At 39.3% G+C, this 23,398-nt stretch overlaps 1 protein-coding gene across 2 annotated transcripts in view; it reads left to right on the top strand.

Annotated features, from left to right (window-relative positions):
- Nucleotides 1–23,398, top strand: part of lrfn1 (leucine rich repeat and fibronectin type III domain containing 1) — a 154,305-nt gene that overhangs the window by 58,765 nt on the left and 72,142 nt on the right. The window contains exon 1 of one of the 2 annotated variants that reach the window (XM_082180010.1): nt 5,936–6,041. The exons of the other annotated variant lie outside the window; for it this stretch is intronic. The gene's annotated coding sequence lies outside the window, so the exon portion shown is untranslated. Of the gene's footprint in view, nt 1–5,935; nt 6,042–23,398 lie in introns of those variants that run through there. 2 annotated transcript variants of the gene reach the window in all.

The raw sequence follows: 23,398 nt of genomic DNA on the forward strand, positions 1-23,398 counted from the left end.
CTGTTTTCTATGTGAATATTTACTCAAATATAATTTATTCCTGTGATCAAAGCTGAATTTTCAGCATCATTACTCCAGTCTTCAGTGTCACATGATCCTTCAGAAATCATTCTAATATGATGATTTGATGCTCAAGAAACATTTCTGATTATTATCAATGTTTATATATTTTATTTCATTTCAGTTAATGTTTATTTTATCTCAAGTAACTATAATAGCCCTGGCTCAAACAGCTCATAACTGATCAAATATACACCTTGAATGCAATGCAAATAACTTTTGATAAAGGTGTCTGCCAGATGCATAAAAGTAAATTCAAAAATAATGTTAATGCGTACATAACATGCATACGTAAATCATGAGATAAGAAATTGGCAGCAATTTAAGGTGGAACTACCACTTTTTCTTAGCATGTAATGATATTTTTTGCATATCATGAAGTTAATTTATAATATAGGCTAGAAAAGGCTGAGTGGCGTACCACGTTTCTTCAGTCCGTGTTCAGGAGGACACACAAGGACAGATCAGGCCGGGTTTGAAGTGAAGAGCGTCTCCTGACGCCGGCTCTGATGGACGTCTGTAATCCAATACTGTGATGATTCAAAGATCACCTCTGCCTCACCTCACGCTCAACATCTGATCAGTGTAGATCACGAGAGACGGCCTGGTCTGAACCCGTCAGCATCCTAACCGGAAATCTCCATTAATGCTCACTCGCGCGTGATATACACACACACACACACACACACACACACACACACACACACACACACACTGCTCACGTGAGGCTCCATTAATGCTCAGCTGACTCTAATAGAGCCTGACATATGGCACAGCCCACTAGTGTTGGAGAAAATTAATACTTTCATTCAGCAAATATGCTTCAAATAGCTTTAATGTGACAGTAAATATATTTATAATGCAGCAAAATATTATATTTCAAATAAATGCTGTTCCTTTTGAACTTTGCATTCATTAAAGAATCCTGAAAAATAAAATGTATCTGTTTCAACAACTGTTTTCAAAACTGATAATAATCATAAATGTTTCTTGAGCAGCAAATCATCAAATTAGAGTGATTTTTTTGAAGGATCATGTGACACTGAAGACTGGAGTAATGATGCTGAAAATTCAGTTTTGATCACATGAGTAAATTACATTTGACTAATTATTCACATAGAAAATGGTTATTTTGAATTGTAAAAATATATCACAATTATACTGTTTTTATTGTAATTTTAAGCCTTGGTGAGACATTTAACAACATTAAAAATTCTTTCTGACCCAAAACTTTTATAGTGTAAGTTCCTCATAACTTAAATTACCTATAGAAAGCTTTTTTTATATCAGATGATATAATTCATTTTTAGCAATCAGAACAGTATTTATCTTGCAGCGGTGCATTCTGGGATTGGCTAATGCACAACACAAGTAATGCTGGCATACACCGACTCTGGAGGCAAGTGGTGTGTCGTGACACAATAAAGCTAGATTGCTCTCGCTATATTCAGCGAATCCAATATCCAGCGTCGTTGATTATAATAGGAGTTATTTCATTTTGTCATGACGGCGCTCTCTGGTTATAGTTTGGGGGTGTTATGTGCTTAAATAGAAAATGAACTGCCTGTACAGACATATTTCTTTCATAATAACAGTGTCTATACAACAGCAAAAAAGTGTTGCTCGTATTGTTTTTGTTAACTGAAGTAATTGTGACGCTTCCACTTCCCTCCAGAAATAGAAGCGAAAGCAAGCTGTCACACACATGATAAGAGTGTTTAAAGCAGACAGACGAACAGCAGCTTCACACTCCATCAATAGACGTCTTGGTTAGGGTCTTTTACAAAACAATAACTCCACGAGAGAGAGAGAGAGAGAGAGAGAGAGAGAGAGAGAGAGAGAGAGAGAGAGAGAGAGACACGGTCTCAAAGAGCAGAAGATCAGAAACGATTCAACCCTGAGATCACAGAAGAATTAAACCGTTTAACATCCACGGCCAAAGCCAGAGGAAACGTGCGGCTCTAGCTTTAACATATCAGCACAGTCAGACTGAGTTCACTGGTGTTGTCAGGCTGACTGGTGTAATATGATCAAACTGAATCAATGTTTTAGAGTGACACAAACCAACTGAGAATGCAACGTTTCTGAATAAATGATCAGTTTTTCAGGAATTAAAAAGCAACAAGCGGCGACTCAAATCAAAGCAGAAAATGATTTAAAATTCACCGCGATGTCATTTAAGTGGGTTATTGTGGTAAAAGACACTAATATGACTTGCATCTAATAATATTTGATGCACTATATTAAGAACGATGCGGCTTGCTTTGATGGTTTATGAAGAGCTCGTCGGATCTGGATCTCGCCGCTGGTTTTACAGGGAACCTCATGTTTCTAGAGTAGACTTTATTCAGGGTCTAATATACTGTGGCAATCAAAAGCTTTGAATAATTACATATATATATATATATATATGATATAATATAAATACAATACCATAAATAGCCCACTAATGTTTTATTTGATCAAAAATACAGTAAAAACAATGAAATATTATTCTAATGTAAAACAGCTGTTTTTCTATGTGAATATATAGTAAAATGTAATTTATTCCTGTGATCAAAGCTGAATTTTCAGCATCATTACTCCAGTCTTCAGTGTCACATGATCCTTCAGAAATCAGTATAATATGCAGATGTTTGAATTTTTTTTACAATATTTCTGTTTTTACTGTCAAAAATATGCAGTCTTGGTAGAGTAGTTATTTCTTTACCTTCATCTCTCTGTCCTTCTTTGTCTATCTTTTTTTGGTTGTTGGTTGCTGTGAGTTTCATCTCTGCAGGACTGCAAGACTGCATGTGTGTCGTCTGCATTACACACACACACACACACACACACTGAAAATCAGACCCGCTCTGGCGCTTCCACAGTATTCATCTGACATCAGCACAAAGCCTTTCATCAGAGAGACAGAGAGAGAGAGAGAGAGAGAGAGAGAGAGAGAGAGAGAGAGAGAGAGAGAGAGAGAGAGAGAGAGAGAGAGAGACAGACACATAGAGAATGAGAGAGAGACACTCAGGAAGGAAGGGTCTAAGTGGACACATTTAATTTCCAGTTAATGTTTGATGTGTTAAATTCTGAGATAGGGGAGAGGTTGTGTGTGTGAGAGAGAGTGTGTGTTGTGTGTGTGAGAGAGAGAGAGAGAGAGAGAGAGAGTGTGTGTTCTTCATTCTCTTCTGATTAAATATGTACTGCAGTAAAAGTGCTGAATGCAGACAGAGAGTAAAAATAGACCTGCAACACTACAGTACAACACATCTATAAACCTGCTGCACTCGTCACACATCCATCCATCCATCCATCCTATTGTTGTTATCTCGTTCTATCTATCTGTCTGTCTGTCTGCCATATCGTTCTATCATTCTTTCTCTCTGGATTGTGCGTCATTCAGAATTGATTTCTGTTCCTAAATTTATATTGAGAATAGTGTTGTCAAAAGTACCGACTTCGGTACCAATCACAGACATATCCGATGAGCGCGTGCGTACAAACGGCCAGTCCGAGGTTCAAGTTCAAGTTCAAGGTCACTTTATTTGTATAGCACATTTACAACAGCCACTGCTGACCGAAGCGCTTTACAGAACAACCAGATAAATAATAAGAAAATAATGCCCGCATAACAACACATAAAACACAAAGCGACTCGGTACCGAAGTCGGTACTTTTGACAACACTAAATGAGAATGTAAAATAATACATAATTTGAATGTAAGGAAGCATTCACATCAAACTAATATCTAACTAGAAAAGCAAAACTTGTCAAAACAAACTTTTGACTATTGACCTGACAAATCATTGTTTGAAGTTCTGAAGTCTGCTGTGTGTCCGTCTGTGTGTGTGTGTGTGTGTGTGTGTGTCTGTCTATCTGTGTGTGTGTGTCTGTCTGTCTGTGGAGTGAGTGATCGACTCTGACATCACAGGACAGAGATTCGCTTGATGTGTGTTTGAAGAATGAATCTGTAACGGTCCGTCACCCTTTGACAGAGGTCACACACTGCGAGCCGTCACACACACCCGGCCGTGACTCTGGCCTGGAGCTGCTGAGGCATGCTGGGAAAACCATATGTCACATGCTAGCTTCAGTGAAGGCCATAGCTCCATCCGCCCACAGACACACACACACAGACACGGGTCTAATTATCCGAGCTCCGTGACAGTTTAAGCGAGAGACGCAGCACACCGTTAGATGTGAACAGAGGGAAAGAAAGACAGAAAACTCCTGCGGCACACCTCGTCCTGTTTCATTATTCCTCATGTTTCATTATTCATGTGAAGGATGTAACCGTGAGAAACAACCACTGCAGAGCCTGCGAGCTGTTTATTTATTACATTTTGCATTTTTAGTTTAACCGATTGACAGGATTGCAAGAAAGGTTTCTTTAATAACTCCTTTGTTTCTTCCAGACGGCAATACGATTAAATGGAGCGCAAACGGAGACAACGTACCCTGCATCTTAGATGTTTCTCTAGAGGATAAACAGATAGTTTAGAGTTTATAGTTTGAGAAGAGACCTCAGAAATGTCTCCAACTGTTCTCCGATTCACCAGCATAACACATGAGATCTCGGTCGCTTCTCCCAGTCTCTACTGAGGTTCATTTCTCATCATATTCTTCTAAGATCTGATGGCTTGTTTACACCAAGAGCGAGAACCTTGAAACGCGCAGCATTATTTATAGTGTCGATGTAATTTCCGCTGAAACAGGAAGACAGGGCGGGGCATATCGAACAGCTCCTCCCCTTTTTTAAGCGTTTAGTTCACAGAGCTGTTGAACTCACTAAAGCCGCAGTTTCCTCCTAATCTCGAATCGTTTATCCTCCTAATCTCATTACGCTTTAAAATACAGCGTTCTGTGCAGAAATCAAATGAGTCTGATACGTTCTCTGGTCTGCGCCGACTTGCGCATCCGGTTTGCGTGACACTGACGTGAAACCAGACTTCATTCGCCCCAATTGAAAGCATATTTACACTGTCTGAATCGTTCCCAATCCCCTATATAGTGCACTATGTGCCATTCACCATGTAGAAAATAGTAAATGTCTGAACCAGTGAGCGATTTCAGACACAGATTCAGCGTGTATTTATAATGTAGGGGGCGGGGCTTCAGATTCTAGAGAACATTTGATTGGACAGAAAATCTGATGAGAAGCTTGATGAAGCTTGACGCATTTTCCTAAGCTTTAGTGCAGAGTGATGTCATCATCAAAATCATTGAATCATATTGGCGGAAGTGAGAGACTAAGTTTTGAATGCTTATATCTTCTAAATGTCAATTTTGTCATTGTTTTGGAGCACATTAGCTTATAGAGAACATTGAGGCGAACATATTCATACTAAAAGCTGAAAAACTTCGATTTTCATTTCACTGGGACTTTAATGTGATCCTCAAAGCTCCTGGTAAAGAGCATGCAGCTCGAAACCACATTTATTTTGATGGGTTATTAAATGTTTTTGGATTTACATTTCTTTGTTGTGCACCTGATTTTTGTTGTTGTGTGTGTTTTTTTGGATGTGCGTGTATTATGTGATTTGTTTGAAAGTTGAAACTTAAGCCTAAATGAGCTGAGAACTCCATTAAGTCTTCCGGGCTCTGAAAAGAGCAATCACTGAGCAATAACCTCTTCCTCTGGGACAGACTCAGAGAGCATCTGGGTATATGGAAGAAAACAAAGAGCCATGCCATCTTGGATTCTTGAATAGCTGCTTTAGTGCTCTCTCTGTGTGTGTGTGTGTGTGTGTGTGTGTGTGTGTGTGTGTGTGTGTGTGTGTGTGTGTGTGTGTGTGTGTTTGTCCATTGGCATTGCATCTAAATGACCACAGAGCTGTTCTGTTCGCTGTAGCGTCTGTCGTGGCAAAGCGCCCTGTCTGGGTTTCACCATTTTCCTACTCCAGAAAGGAAGTAACAGCAGACACCCACTGTCATCAAACGTTTCATCTGACTAACACAATGACTCATCAACACATCCCAGCTCTGGAGACAATCGGTAAGTGGCCAATCCTTGACATAATCCAGTGGGGAAAGTTGCAAATCTGTCCAAGGGAGTAATTGGCAAAATGCAAATGGGAATAGCTGGAAAACTGCAGTTGGGGGATCTGGCAGAAGGCGGGGATCTCATCATGAGAATGTGTGTGTGTGTGAGCGCTTTCACCATCGGCTGTTGCGCTCATTATCCGACACTGTTGTGTGCCAGCGCTGTGGAGCGACCCCGGCAAGGTTTATTTCCTGAGGCTTCTGAATACCGAGAGTCAGACAGCTAAATGTGCATGATGTTTGGGCTAATATTACCCACAAGCCTTTCTTTTGTGACTGTTATCCTTTGACTTTAGAGAAATGAGAAATACACAGCTGTGGCAGCTTTTAAATGTATGAATCGTAAGGTGATGAATTTTGTTCAATGTAATTGCTTACATCTAAAAGAAAACCGGGCCTGTGGTATTGAGAACTTTTGGGGTGATAGTATTTCCCGATCTTACTGCACACTAAGAAGTGTTTACTTTTCCCATCAACAATTAAGTATATCATTTTGGTGCATAGTGTAATGCTGCTTTCAAGTCATATGAGAATTATCATATTTACATTAACAATTATGATTATGGTTACTCTCAGTTGGGGTTGTGTCAACTTAAAGAATCATGAAAAAAGCAGAACAGGATTAAACAATCATAATAAAGCAAAAAGGATTAAATAATCAAAGGGGTTAAAAATCATGATGGAAACAAAAAAAGGGTTAAATAATAACTGATGAAAAAGGATTAAAGAATCAAAGGGGTTTAGCCTGAAAAGTGGTTAGAATCATAACGGTGAATCATAAGAGTTAAAAATCATAATTCAAGCAGAAAGGGTTAAAGAACTATAAGGGAAGCAAAAAATGGGTTAAAGAATCATAATATAAGCATGAAGGGGTTATAGAATCATGATGGAAGCAAAAAGGGGTAAAAATCATAATTGAAGCAAAACAAGGTTAAAGAATTATGGCACGATTATATCAATCGTGACCAAAGCAAAAAAAGAATAATAGAAGCAAACAAGGATTATAGAGTCAAAGGGGTTTAAGCAAATGAGTGGTTAGAATCTTAATAGAAGCAAAAAGGGTTAAAATCATGAGGGAAGCACAAAGGGGTTTAAAATGACAAACGTTAAACAGGGTTAAAGAATCATAATGTAAGCACACGTGTTAAATAATCATGATGGATGCAGAAAATGGGTTAAAGAATCATAGTGGAAACAAAAAAGGGGTTAAAGAAAAAAAGAGTTAAAGAATTATGACAGAAGCAAAAAAAAAAAAAAAAAGGGGGGGTTAAACATCATGACTGAAGCAGATCATAATTAATATTGGCACTGATCATAATTAAGTTTTATTTTGTGTAATTTGTTTCGCATCCTTCTCTGTGGCAGCACAAGAATGATCAAATACATTGGTAAAGCATGAACTACACACCTAACTAATGTCCATCATGTGCTTTTCTAGCACTATAAAACCTTCCTGTCGGGAACTGAACAATTTTTCATACCAAACTGACTTGAATCATAATAGCGACTCATTTGTACATCAGAGCATCTCAGGAGAACTTGAATGATTTCGTATTATCGGCCCCTGTGCTCACGCTCACTTGAGTCTGACATCATTAGTGCTCTGCTCACATCAGACGCCACTGTCACTTTGCAAAGTTTATAATAGATTTGAAAGTGAAGTGTCACTCATTGGTTGACATGGCAACCTGTTGATTGACAGATACTGTTATTATGACGAACAGACCACCATCTGTTCTCCCCTCAATATCTTAATTAGCACTTACTGGCTGCAAAACCATAAAAACACAATTTCTTTTAATTAAAAAAAATTATAATAATGAAAGGAAAGAAAGTGGGAACACTTTAAATTGTTACACAAGAACATCGAGGCAGAGTCTCTCAAGAAAAGAAGTACAATTTGCGTAAATGATGCAAGTAAAGAAAGGTATTACAATACCTTTTTATTCCCCAGTGAGATTTGCAGTGACATTGAGCATATAATTACTTGCCAGCTTGTTGAATTGCAATTGATTTCATATTGACTGAATATGAGTTGGATGTTATCACCATGACAACTAGACAGAACTTATAGTTTTGACTAAAATCCTTAAGGTTTACTGCAGTAATGAGAGTTGTTTCATCCATGGTTTTCGGGCTCTTAAGAGACTTGTGTTTCATTTGTTAGATGTTTCTCCTAAATACCTCGTGAGAAAACAGACAAATGTAGTTGACATTGCTAACATCTGATCGCAGCCTTTGGCATCTTGGCAAATGGGAAATGGGTTGATTAAAATGTGCACAGGTAAATGACAAGTGACTAACTAGCATGTTAACTGTGTGGGTTTTATATTAGAAGAGAACGTTGTTTTTTGGAAAGAACAACAGAGGGAAAAGCAATATTACTGGCGTTTGACATTTAGCAATGTGAAGATTTGTGAACTAATGTTCCTAAAGACTGACCTTTTTTATCTGTCTTCAAAGCAAGAGATTTATTGATTTATTATTTATAACAGTTATTGATTTTGCACACTCTTTACATGGCATTAATCTGGAATAATCAGACATAACTGATCTCTAATCAGATGCAGATGTCATGAAATGCACAAGACAGACTGGTCAGTCTTTCGGTGTCCATTTCTATCATGTTGTGCAGAGTAGCTCCGCCCACACTCAGATCTCATTGGTCCACAGTCCCACAGCTGTCGTTTAAATATTAACTATGTTCTGATTGGCTGTGATTGGCCCGTGACCTTTCTGTTGTAAGCGTCATGCTCTACTTTTCATGAAAAAGACATTGTAGCTCATGAATTTACAACAGCAGACCAAATACATCTTTTAGTGAGCTCTCCTAAAATACAATCCATGTCTCAGAGGGGCAGAGAACTCTCTTAAAGAGTCGCACTCAGAAATTATTTATTTTTACTTGGATGATGCTGAATATTTTAAGCTGTAAAGTGCACATTAAAAGTTTGTGATATCAAATCAGAAGTAATTAGAGTGATTTGGCAGCACTTAAAGCAAGATTTTAGATGAGACTGTGATACTTGGGCTCAAGCTAGAACACAGCCAAGGCCGCATTAATGCACGGGCTTACCTGGGCTGAAGCCCAGGGGCCTCCCAAGTTCAGGGGCCTCCCATGTTCAGGTTCATGATGAGCTGAAAAGGTCATATTTTTTTTAACTTGTCAGATTTTGTCGCTGTATGTCGCTAGTCGCTTGTGGGCGTTGGTAGTGCTGTCGCTCTAATGTTATTGGTATGGTACGTTCACACCAAACGCGAATAGAGCGTCTGGCGCGAGTGATTTCATGTCAATACAAACACGCGTTTACGCGCGTCTAGATGTCCCGCGGCGCGAATGAGGCGGCCACATAGATACAAAACACCATCACAAGTGATATTATACAAATATATAATTTTAATTTGACTAGGAATTAGGCTCAAAAGAAACAGCTGTTGGGAGAGTGTTTTTATATTACCACACAGTGTTCAGGGATTAAATCATTTACTAGATTAACGATCGATCAATCTACAAATTAAACTCACTCATACTGTCATAAATTACTAAAACGTCATCCGAATTTGACAAATAATAAATTGTCTTGTCCCTAATAGTCAACATAATGCAGGGGAAACTGTAAAATGAACTGCAGCAGTGCTAAACTTGCATCATAAAACTACAACACTCGAACTATAAATGTATGAATTAAACTCACTGAGACTGTCGACAGTTTCTTTTCCATGCATTATTTTATTATATCCATGTTTGTGGTTAGTTACAGTCAAATCATATAAAACAGTGAAATCGCCCTTGAACTCTTCTGTCTTGCATGCACTGCACTCGAGACGGTGACGGGAGCTGAGCTCCACTGAAAGGCTTCTTTCCTATTGGTTGTCGCTCGCGAAAATCGCTTCTCATTTGCATAAAGTTGAAATTTAGTTGCTGTGTGTGGTTGTTAAATAAAGTGTCTTGTGTTTTATGTGCTCAGTGATATGTTAATAACAATATTAAAATTAAAAACAATATTAAAAAACTCACTGTTCTAGGTCTCGAAAGAAACTAATGCATTTTGTGATGTAGATTACCTAGATAGGCTTTTACACTTTTTTTAAATGAGACTATAAATCGAGGGGATGGGGGGCCTAGAAAACCTCTCAGCCCCGGGGCCTAACATTAGGTTAAGGCGGCTCTGAACACAGCATTAGTTCTGTGTGCAGGATCTGTCCGTCTCATGGTTATTTTAGGACCATTGTTTTATTGATGCTTTTATAGTTTTTAATTAATATTTTGAATGTTTGCCTTTTTTTTTTTAAAAGCTTTAATAATTAATTTTGTTGTGTTTTGTCATTTTTATTAGCTTTTTTAAATTTGTCTATAGTTTTTTTTATAAATTTTTATTTCAGTTTTAGTTATTTTAATGCATCGTGTTAAACTGAAAATGAAAACTCATTACACCATCATTATAACAACTGCAATAAAATAATTATTATTGCAGAACAGGAGATTATGCGGAAAGTGCAACAATCAAAGGGTTTAAAGCAAAGAAAGAGGTAAAAGAATCATAATGGAAGCAAAAAAGGGTATATATCGGAAATAATCGGATCTTAGAAAACATTTACAGCTAAACCACTGCCATCTGCACACTTCGTAACACTCATTACACCATCATTGAAAACTGAATTAAAATTATTAGCATCGCAGAACAGGAAATGATTGCATATCCATGCAGAAAGTGCAACAAAGGGTTAAAGCAAAATGATGTTAAAGAATAATAACGAAAGCAAAACAGGTTAAAGGATCATGACAAAGCAACAAAAAAAAAAAAAAAGTTAAAGAATCATGATTGAAGCACAAAGGGGTTAAATTATCATAAAATATCAACCCTGGTCTGTCTGTATCTTAAAATATCACGTATTTGTGACTCTTATTTGTTTTAAAGTTAAAAAATATTCAGATTTACTATATGAGTTGAAAGGTGGTGCTTTTTAACTAAAGAGTGTTGGCTAGTTAAAGATACAGTAATTATGGGATGTGAATACAGAGATAACATCTAGAACTAAACAACTGCCATCTGCACACTTCATAACTCATTACACCATCATTAGGAAAACTGTAATAAAATGATTAGCATTGCAGAGCGGGAAATGATGGCGTATCCATGCAGAAAGTGCAACAGAATTGCACAGATTGTATCTGAGACTGAAGGTTGTTCTCTACGCTGATCTCTCGCGGCGTCAGACATGACCGATCAACGCTCAGTGTTGTTCTTTTTCATTTAAAAAAAAGGAAAATGCTAAATGTTTGCTACAGTACAAGACTAAAAAAAACACAAAAGAAGATGTCATGCATGAAAGATAATCTATAAAGCCTCTAGCCATAGATTCCAGACTCATGAGAATATTTTAAGACTATCGATCGACTCGCAGGGAAACTATTCCGAGTCCTGGCTTTGAGATCAGCCGCATTACCTGTAACTTTAACCGTATGCAGGACGCGCGGAGCCTAGCGTAGCATGAGTCGAGTCAGATAACTGTCCTGAAATCAGTCTTCGGCTGAAAACTGAGCAGCCGAGAGTAAATACCACAGATTTCACATCCCGAGGAACTCCAGGTATCATAGACCTTCCTGTATTCTGAATTGTTTCTAAATTAGCGATTAATAAGCGATGCTGGATTTGTGTTCTTGGAAGGGCAGGAATTATTGTGTGGACTGTAGTTTGTGCTTCAGTTCCTCTACGGTTAATTTAACACACACAGCTCTCTCATTAATGCTGCGCATGCCAACCCGAATTCACACGGCATTTATGAACTCGCCAGCAAAAGCATTTTGTTTTTCAGGGCATTAAGTGCTTGTTTGCCTGTTCTGTACAAACGTTAGCACATAAGCTGATATGCAGTGTGTGATTAGCGCGTAATGCTCACTGGAGGTGCTCCGGATTCAACCACAACCACAACAATGCTTTCAATGGATAACTATCTGTTTGGATTGGGATTCTACCAGACTACTCTTATTATTTCTGCTGTTTAAAGGATCTAATGTATTGGAGTGTTTTGAGTGGGTCGTCAAGTAGTAAAACAAAACGAAAACAACAACAACAAACATAATTCTAAATATTTTACTAATCCAGGCTTGACATTAACACCCGCTAACCTGCCAGATGTGTGTGTATTTCAGCAGTGGTGTGTAACGCAGTCACTCCTATAGCCACTTTGTTGGGTTGGATTTTATATATAATATACGTTTTTCAGTTGTAGTGTTTTAAAAAGGCATCTGAAATATGAAACTATGTGCAATGTATTGTTGTCAAAAAGATAGATTTTTTGATACATATCGATACTGAAATATCTGAAACGCTTCCAATACTCATTTTCCTCAGAATAGAAACACGATACTTTCTCTCTCATCTCATCTCTCTGACAGCGAGTGACACACAAACCCGCCTCTCCTCACTCACTCCGGATGAATATTGTTGCTGTTACAGGGCTTGGATTTCGCCTGGGATCGCACCTATTGCACATATTTTTACTCCTTCCTGCAGAGTTTGTGCTCATAAAGCTGCGTCTCAGCAATAAATTGAGCTCTATTTCGCTGCTTATTGCACTTAAACAGTCAAATACACACAAAATAATGTCAAAAACCCAGATCTTGGCGAGTATTCACATAAAAACAGTCAGTTATGTATGTAAACAGTTAAGAAAGAAAACGCATGTGTAACAGTATAATGGATCCGTGCGTCAGGTCTTAAAGTGACAGCACTTGCTGCCAAATTATGAGATAATATTAAAAAATATCTATATGGCAGTTTTTCCCCATGGTATCGATGTCAAAATTGTGGCCAGTGAAAATAGTGAGTGGCCAGTAACTTTGGAAAACCATTAGCCATTTGCCTGGTGAGAAAATAAGTTAATGTACAGCCTAGAGACTTTTATTTTGAAAGATGCTGCGTGAAAGCTGTTGACTCTTCTGTCAGACGCAGTTTTAGAAAGAGTTCCTGAGAAAAACGTGTTGTCCCGCTTCAGTCTCTGTGGTCGGATGAGATGATGTCAGGCTATATGTCAGTGTCATTATTCTAACGCTATTTTCACAACTTGTTACAAAATAAAACTCACCTTTAAAACAAACTCTGCTGTCCTGTCAGACGTTGTGCTGGCCATGTGCGGTATGATGTAGTTTCTATCCTGAACAAATCCAGTTATTAATCAGTGCTCAAACGCGTGGCTTTCATGCGAAGCTTATTTCTGCTCTACTAATGATGATTTAGTCCTGTGTTTCCAGCTCTAATGGTGCCGAGTCAGTGGACGTTTATCTGAATCATTTGACACAGCCCGGCTCTGTGCTGCTGTTATCAGAAAATATTTGGTCTATTTCTGCTTATAGGCTTTGAAACAATTAGTGTGAGAAATGAGAAATGAAACTGAGCCACACTGCAGATATTCCACTAATTAATGACATTGAGTCTAATCAGTTGATTCTGCAGTGTAATTCGACAGAAAGAGCACTAAACTAGGATCTGGAATAACTATTTTAAAGCAAAAATGAAAATCGTTCACTTTCATGTCTTTCCAAAACCCATATGCTGTTATTGTTTTGACAGGAATTGTCATTTTCTGGTGCACTATTCTCTCAGAATCATCCCCAGCTGTCGTTTTTCACTAATTAAAGTTTCGTTAAGGCACAGGCTGATTTGGCGAACGTTTGGGAGACTGAAAAACACTCCCACACACTTTTCCATTTAAAATATTCAAGGTTAGCGGATCCTCTTTCCTGTGCTGTTGATAGTACACACATCCAGCCACATCTGAACTGCATAATTAGTCTAATAAAACGGGTTGTCATAACAACGCGAGATCACTAATGCATCATATAATTTCAGATGGATATGTTTCAGATTTTCTGCACTCCAGAGACAAAAATACTCACGGAACAAAGCAAGTCTGATGATTGAGTCTTCATTCATTTCTGTAACTACAGAAATCCATTATTGTCTTTCTCATCTTCGGATCTTGTTCCATTTTTATCTTTTCATTTTGATATTTCTGTGATGCTTCTTTGCTACTGAACTCCTCTAATCTATCTTTAATTCTGCACTATACCAGGATCAGTCATTCTCTCTTTTTTATCTCAAAGTTATCAAGTTTTAAAAGCACTTTTGAGAGAGTTTTTCCTGATTAGACTGAAATTGGTTTCTCTGTTCAGTCTAACCTCGTAACCATGACAATCTTGCTATTGTTTTCTATATATATAGTAATTACTGTTTTACAATTGTAAAATATAACAATTAACCGTTATATCCCAGAGAAGCATGAGTTGACAACACATATATACTATATATAGCTTGAATGAAGTGCAAGTCACTTTGGATAACACCATCTGCCAAATGCATTAATGTAAATGTGAATGAAATATTATAGGAAAGCAGTAATTCTGTGCGGTGCAGTTATTTAAATTCAACTAACCCGTGTTCAATATCTATTTACAGTTAATAATCAGAATAAATGCTAACACTTTACAATACGTTTTGATTTGTTAACATTACTAGTTAACATGAACTAACAATGACCAATACTTCAACAATATTTACTAATCTTAATAAATGTTAATTTCCACATTTAATGATTTAAAGATCAAATGCATCAATTAATGCACTGTGAACTAACATGAACATTTTTATTAACTAACTTTTATTTGAATTTAGTTATTTTGTTTGTTGACCTGTTTGTAGTTTAGTTATTTATTTAGTTAACATGTTTATAGTTTAGTTTAGTTTATTTTATTTATTTAGTCAGTTAGTTAAACTGTTTATAGTTTAGTTAGTTATTTTGTTTGTTTGTTAGTTAGTTTATATTTGAGTTAAGTTGGTTAGTTAGTTAGTTAGTTAGTTAACCTGTTTATAGTTTAGTTTAGTTAGTTAGTTAAACTGTTTATAATTCAGTTAGTTAGTTAGTTAATGTCATGAACTGCTCCGAGACACGAAGGTTAAGATCCAAGTGCAGCTTTTATTGAAGGGGTAATCCAAAGGCGTAATCCAAAGTACTGGCAAAAGGTCAAAAAACAGATAGGCAGTCCAAACAAACAAATAAATAAAGAAACAAACTAACAAAACAGGCAGGGACCAGAGGCAAGAGAGTAATCCAGGGACCAGGGCGAGATATTCAAAAACCAGACAAGAAACCAGGGAAAATGCTCGGAAATGCAGACTAACAGTACAACAAGACTTCGCAGTGAGTGAATGAATGAACATGGTATAAATAGACAGACTAACAGGATGAGACAGGTGAATGCAATCAGTGAATGAGGTACAGGTGAATGTGATCAGTGATAAGTGATGAGTCCAGGCAGTGAGTTATGGGAACTGTAGTTTGTGAGTGAATAGGAGAGTCTTATGTGGAGTGCCCTCTGGTGGCTCTCAAGGGCACTCCAGCTGGTGATCGTTACATAGCCCCCCCTTTAAGGAGCGGATTCCAGACGCTCCTAAACTGTCCAGGAGGGAGGTGGAGCGGAGGCGGACCCGGGGGCGGGATGGAGGGCCAGGCCCGTGGAGCGGCAGAGGACCTGGATACTGCAGCAGGATGGGAGGCCAGGGCGGATCAGGCTGTGCAGGTGACCAGGGCGGATCAGGCTGTGCAGGCGACCAGGGCGGATCAGGCTGTGCAGGCGACCAGGGCGGATCAGGCTGTGCAGGCGACCAGGGCGGAGCAGGCTGTGCAGGCGACCAGGGCGGAGCAGGCTGTGCAGGCGACCAGGGCGGAGCAGGCTGTGCAGGCGACCAGGGCGGAGCAGGCTGTGCAGGCGACCAGGGCGAAGACCCTTCGGGCAGCCACGGCGGTGAAGACCCCTCGGGCGGCCAGGGTGGAGACGACCACTTGGGAGGCGACGACCCTTCGGGCAGCCACGGCGGTGAAGACCCCTCGGGCGGCCAGGGTGGAGACGACCACTTGGGAGGCGACGACCCTTCAGGAGGCGACGACCCTTCGGGCAGCCACTGTGGTGAAGACCCCTCGGGCGGCCAGGGTGGAGACGACCACTTGGGAGGCGACGACCCTTCAGGAGGCCAGGGAGGTGACCATGGCACAGGAACAGACATTGGTTCAGGAACAGGAACAGACACCGGCTCAGGGACAGACACCGGCTCAGCGGCGGCCATCTTGTCCGAAGACACTGGCTCGTTGGAGACCATCTTGTCCTGAGACACTGGCTCGGTGGAGACCATCTTGTCCTGAGACACTGGCTCGGTGGTGGCCATCTTGTCCGAAAACACAGGCGTGGAGTCGGCCATCTTGTCCGAAGACACAGGCGTGGAGTCGGCCATCTTGTCCGAAGACACAGGCGTGGAGTCGGCCATCTTGTCCGAAGACACAGGCGTGGAGTCGGCCATCTTGTCCGAAGACACAGGCGTGGAGTCGGCCATCTTGTCCGAAGACACAGGCGTGGAGTCGGCCATCTTGTCCGAAGACACAGGCGTGGAGTCGGCCATCTTGTCCGAAGACACAGGCGTGGAAAGAGGAAGAACAGATTCAGGCTCAGGATCAGTATCAGGCTCAGGAACAGATTCAGTCTCGGCGGGACGAGACTCTGGACGGGCGGACGTGACGTGAAGCTCTGGCTCTGGCTCGGCAGGACTGACGTGAAGCTCTGGCTCGGCAGGACTGACGTGAAGCTCTGGCTCTGGCTCGGCAGGACTGACGTGAAGCTCTGGCTCTGGCTCGGCAGGACTGACGTGAAGCTCTGGCTCTGGCTCGGCAGGACTGACGTGAAGCTCTGGCTCTGGCTCGGCAGGACTGACGTGAAGCTCTGGCTCAGGATCAGTGCGCTCTGAGCTTGACGGGACCAGCGGCAGCGAGGGCTTTGAACTGGGTAGGACCAGCGGCGAAGAGGACTTTGAACTGGACAGGGCCAGCAGCGAAGAGGGCTCTGAGCTGGGCAGGACCAGCGGCGAAGAGGGCTCTGAGCTGAGCAGGACCAGCGGCGAAGAGGGCTCTGAGCTGGGCAGGACCAGCGGCGAAGAGGGCTCTGAGCTGGGCAGGACCAGCGGCAAGGAGGGCTCTGAGCTGGGCAGGACCAGCGGCAAGGAGGGCTCTGAGCTGGGCAGGACCAGCGGCAAAGAGGGCTCTGAGCTGGGCGGCAGGACCAGCGGTGAAGGCTTTGTGCTGGGCAGGACCAGCGGTGAAGGCTTTGTGCTGGGCAGGAACAGCGGTGAAGGCTTTGTGCTGGGCAGGAACAGCGGTGAAGGCTTTGTGCTGGGCAGGAACAGCGGTGAAGGCTTTGTGCTGGGCAGGACCAGCGGTGAAGGCTTTGTGCTGGGCAGGACCAGCGGTGAAGGCTTTGTGCTGGGCAGGAACAGCGGTGAAGGCTTTGTGCTGGGCAGGAACAGCGGTGAAGGCTTTGTGCTGGGCAGGAACAGCGGTGAAGGCTTTGTGCTGGGCAGGAACAGCGGTGAGGGCTTTGTGCTGGGCAGGACCTGCGATGAACACAGCTCTGGACTGGCGTGAAGTGCAGGCTCGACTGGACTGGCGTGAAGTGCAGGCTCAGCTGGACTGGCGTGAAGTGCAGGCTCGGCAGGAAGATACTCAGGCAGGAAGGTCTCGGTGAAACATGATTTATGCAGGATAGTCTCAGCGGGACGAGACTCCTGCACGATGGCCCTTATGGCAACACGTACTGACCTCAGCGGGGAATCGGCCACACTGGATACCAGTCCTGGACGATAATAGACCGATCCGGTGACTAGCTTGATGGCTGGCGTGACGGGAACAGTCTCTGGAAACGCCCCCTCAACAGTAGAAGGCTCGGGGAATTCTGCTAAGACGTAACGAGGCTCTGGGCGGTCTGCTGAGACGTGATGGGGCTCTGGAAAATCTGCTGAGAAGTGACGGGGCTCTGGAAGATCTGCTGAGAAGTGACGGGGCTCTGGAAGATCTGCTGAGAAGTGACGGGGCTCTGGAAGATCTGCTGAGAAGTGACGGGGCTCTGGAAGATCTGCTGAGAAGTGACGGGGCTCTGGAAGATCTGCTGAGAAGTGACGGGGCTCTGGAAGATCTGCTGGGAAGCGACAGGGCTCTGGAAATTCTGCTAAGACATAACGAGAGTACGGGGAGGTATAGCAGAATTCCGGTTCAACGGGTGTGGTAAGTTCATGGGAACCCTCATCCACAGGGCCCACAGAAGAGGATGAGCCGCTTATCCTCAGGGCGAATTCAATATATTGACCTAAAGTCCATTGAGGGGTGTTGTCAGGCATGAGATAATTTAACATGTCCTCAAGCCCATATCGGAAACTATCCTTTAAGACTGCATCGTCCAAGTCTACCCCATGGCAGAGCTCACAAAATTCGTCAACATATTCCTCAATGGATCGGTTACCTTGGCTGAGGCGGAAGAGACTGATTAGTGGGTCCATGGTGGGTCTCGGTTCTTTCTCGGCTGCTGGATCTGAAGTGGCGAAGTCTTCTGTCATGAACTGCTCCGAGACACGAAGGTTAAGATCCAAGTGCAGCTTTTATTGAAGGGGTAATCCAAAGGCGTAATCCAAAGTACAGGCAAAAGGTCAAAAAACAGATAGGCAGTCCAAACAAACAAATAAATAAAGAAACAAACTAACAAAACAGGCAGGGACCAGAGGCAAGAGAGTAATCCAGGGACCAGGGCGAGATATTCAAAAACCAGACAAGAAACCAGGGAAAATGCTCGGAAATGCAGACTAACAGTACAACAAGACTTCGCAGTGAGTGAATGAATGAACATGGTATAAATAGACAGACTAACAGGATGAGACAGGTGAATGCAATCAGTGAATGAGGTACAGGTGAATGTGATCAGTGATAAGTGATGAGTCCAGGCAGTGAGTTATGGGAACTGTAGTTTGTGAGTGAATAGGAGAGTCTTATGTGGAGTGCCCTCTGGTGGCTCTCAAGGGCACTCCAGCTGGTGATCGTTACAGTTAACCTGTTTATAGTTTAGTTTAGTTAGTTAGTTAACCTGTTTATATTTGAGTTAAGTTGGTTAGTTAGTTAGTTAGTTAGTTAGTTAGTTAACCTGTTTATAATTCAGTTAGTTTATAGTTTAGTTAGTTAGTTTGTTAAACTGTTTATATTTTATATAAACTAAACTGTTTATATTTTAGTTTAGTTAGTTAACCTGTTTATAGTTTAGTTTAGTTAGTTAGTTAACCTGTTTATAGTTTAGTTTAGTTAGTTAGTTAGTTCGTTAACCTGTTTATATTTTAGTTTAGTTAGTTAGTTAACCTGTTTATAGTTTAGTTTAGTTAGTTAGTTAACCTGTTTATAGTTTAGTTTAGTTAGTTAGTTAACCTGTTTATAATTCAGTTAGTTAGTTAGTTAACCTGTTTATAGTTTAGTTAGTTAGTTATTTAGTGAACCTGTTTATATTTTAGTTTAGTTAGTTAGTTAACCTGTTTATAATTCAGTTAGTTAGTTAGTTAGTTAATTAGTTTGGGATAAAAACAACTGTAGACTATTTATGGTTGTTAATTAACATTGCTAGGGCATACAGTGTTCTAGGTGGTTTCTAGGGCATTGCTAGGTAGTTGCTATGGTTTCCTGAGTGGTTGCTAGGGGATAAGTAGCTATGAGTTATAAGGGGTTTAGTTTATAAAGGCTCGGATGGTAAATGAGTGGAGATGGTCATTTATGTTCAGGTTCAGGGCTGGTTCTCCAGCAGAACAGTGTTCCCGTACGGCCTGTTATCTCTGCAATGTCCCACAACCCCCTGCAGATTTCCCAGCATGCCCTGCTCCTGATGCTATAATTTTTCTGTGCTCTGCTGGGAACTCAGGGTCTTAGTTATAGTCTCTCTCTCTCTCTCTAATGGGCATGAGAGACAGTGACGGGCAAACTAGCACAGCCTTCACAGTAAGAGTGTGTTTATCTGTTCTTCAAGGCTTCATCTCTCATTGTGTGGGGTTTGTTTGAGGAATAATTGTTGTTTTAGATGACGAGCTCTTCTTACCGGTAATCTTGCGGCCCGTGTTCGTCTGAGGAACGGCTCTTTGGTGACACACTGCCGAACACACGGTGGTTTGCGTGTTGTTTACCCATCCTGCCTGCGATGAGCCAGACCAGCTCTGTGTTATTAATCTCTGGAGACTGTAGTGGGAAAGATGAGGGATAATTCCCAGGGAGGATTACGGAGCGCTGCTCGTCTCCAGTCCTCCTCAATCGGCTTCATCTCAAGTGCTCTTGTCAAACACCAAAACTCTGCCATCATTTACACACACTCATGACGCTCCAACCCGCTTTCACTGGACACAAACCGACACGTCAGATATTCTGATAAACACTGATGTTCCACATAGAGGAGTTCATCGAGGATTTCCATATTTTCTGATCTGAGACTTTTGCATACATTGCTTACATCCAAAAATAGCTGTTTTTAAATACATTTTATTATTATTATTGTTGTTGTAATTAAATACTTTTTTACTGAATACAATTGTGGTGTTCCAATTGTGATTTAATAAAATAACAATAACATTTTAATCTTAATAATATTAATGATAAAAAATATTAATTAATAATAACTATAATGAATAATGAATACTTGGCTTTTTTATTTTACAGTACAATTGTATTGTTGCAATAGTAATATTAATAAAAATAATTAAATGTAAATAATGATATTAGTAATATTGATAATTGATAAATGTAATAGTTATAATAAAATATAATAATATGTAAATATCAGTCAAAAATCAATAATGTAAATAATTATTAAATATTATTATTAAATTCTTCAATAGTATTATTCCAATAATAATATACTGTATATATATATATATATATATATATATATATATATATATATATATATATATATATATATATATATAATAAAAGTTATTTTATCATTATTATTATTCAGTTCTTGACATTTTATTTTACAGTACAATATTACAGTACAGTATTATTGCAATAGTAATATCAATTAATACCTATAATAAAATGTAAATAATAATAATAATAATAATAGTAATTATTATTATTTTATTATATTTGTTATTAGATAACTTTTACATTTACAGTACAATTGTATTATTGCAACAGTAATAATAATACAATAATTATACAATTATAACATCCAAATAATAATATTTAAATAAAAATATATTATTTTGAATAATAATTATTATTATTATTATTATTATTATTAATATTTTTATTATTGTTATTAATTGGCTTTTTATTTTACAGTAGAGTTGTATTATTGAAATAGTAATAAAATAAAAATAAAATAATAAATCTGTTTTGAAATTGTTGTTGTTGTACAGTATAATTATATTTTGTGTCCTTGGCTGATCAGTTTCATGGGGTTGTGAAAAAACATGAGTGTGAGCAAATGATGAGTAAAATAATTTTGGAGGAGGAGGAGGAGGAGGAGGAGGAGGAGGAGGAGGAGGAGGAGGAGATGTGCTTTATGCTTTGGAGAGCATGTTTGTAAGAGGTTTCTATCATGTAAGTCTTCCGTCACAGCTCATGATTTCCCGTTTTTATTGATGCCTCATGATCTCTTGGTCCGGTGTGGATAAATAATCAGAAGCGGCTGTGCTTCACTGCTTTTCCTCTATTGTCTGCTTTCAATTTACACTTGAATAGTGATGGATATTAAGCTTTTAATTGAAGAGGGGCAGCACAAGGTCAACGCTTCCAGCTCTGCAGAGATGAAATTCATAAATTCATTGAGATTTGGCAGGTCTCGTGGTCTGTGAGCTTCAGATGGAGTTGACCACAGCTCTACACTGGAGGAGCTGCTCCTTATTACTGGCCATTTAAACTAGTTTAGTCTCTTATAAGTGAAACAGGAAGTTCGGGTGGGACATATCGAAGGGCTCGTCCACTATTTAAACACCCTATAGCCTTTAGTTTACTTGACAACCATGACTACACGCTGTTGGAGTAAATTGCAAATGTTTAATTACATTATAGTAATTTTATTCTTAAAAAAATGAAATGGACTTATTTAATTTATTTATTTGTTTATTTATTATTTTTATTTTAAGTAAATAATTATTAAATAAATAATATGAGTTTGTTTTATTATGTTATTTGTATAATTTTTTTATTATATCATAGTATTTATTTTCTTAAAGGATTCTTAGAATAATGACATTGGCTTTTTATTTATTTATTATAAAATCAATATTATACATTTATTTTATTATATTATATTTTGTTTGATTATTTAAATTTTGTTAATACATTTTTCATAAATGGTTCTTAAAAATTAAATGTACTTATTTTATTTATTATTATTATTATATTTAAATATTTATTATGAATGTATTTGTAATAACTGTTTAAATATATTTTATATTTTTATGATATTATTTACATTTTTATTTATTTATTACAATATTTTGTATATTTTCAATATATTATTGTTATTTTTTGTACATTTATTTTTTATTTGTGTATTTATTATTTTTATAATCTGTTAAATATAAATATTAAAAAAAAAATTATTTATATTTTTATTTATGTATTATTACAGTGAATTCCAAATATTTTGTAATAGTATAGTGCTTAAAACGAATGAAATGAAATTAACTTTATTTTGTATGACTTTTTTCTCCTTTTTCAGTATAGTGTTGGTTGTGGTGAATGTGTGTAAGCTGTTAATCAGCGTCAGCGTAGTGTGAACGACACGAGATGTTTGTTCCAAGGAAAGAATGATCTCTACCCATCTTTCAGACATTTTTAATCATCTTTTCCTGAGCAGAAGATGAACGTCGCCAGCTCAGTCTTTGCTTCCAAAAGCAGAATAAGAGATTCAGCAAGACTTTGTGAATTAGCAGGAGAACACAGATGGCGTTAAATCAGTGTGCGGGTGTGCGGCGCGTGGAGATGTGTTTTGCAGGTAATTGGTTTTGTGGAAGTGACAACAGGAGTGTTGTGTCTGTGCTTGAAAAAAAGTGCTTGGTGATTTATACTCTCAGAAGGACAAAATAGCACCATAAAAGTATCATAACAGTAACAACAACATAACAGTAACATAACTTGTACACTATATTCAGGGTCTTCTGAAATCATACGATAATTGATGTGAGGAACAGACTCGCATTTAAGTCGTTATTCACTGAAGTGTTTCATTTTTAGTGCACTGGTCCTTTAAAACAAGCGGTGTGATTTTAACAGGACACCATCTTCTCCTGCTTCAGCTGGTAATGAAGGAAAGCAGTCGGGCTGAACTCCTCCAGACCCTCAGCAGATGTGCTCGTACACTCGTCCTGATACGGGACACTACGTCAGCCGTCAGAAAACCATTTCCATCTGTGTCTGAACTAGTTCACTTCCAAGAATACAGTGCATGAAGCCGTA

The sequence above is a fragment of the Leuciscus leuciscus genome (genome assembly GCF_965113295.1).
Source record: "Leuciscus leuciscus genome assembly, chromosome: 9".
Lineage (NCBI taxonomy): Eukaryota > Metazoa > Chordata > Actinopteri > Cypriniformes > Leuciscidae > Leuciscus > Leuciscus leuciscus.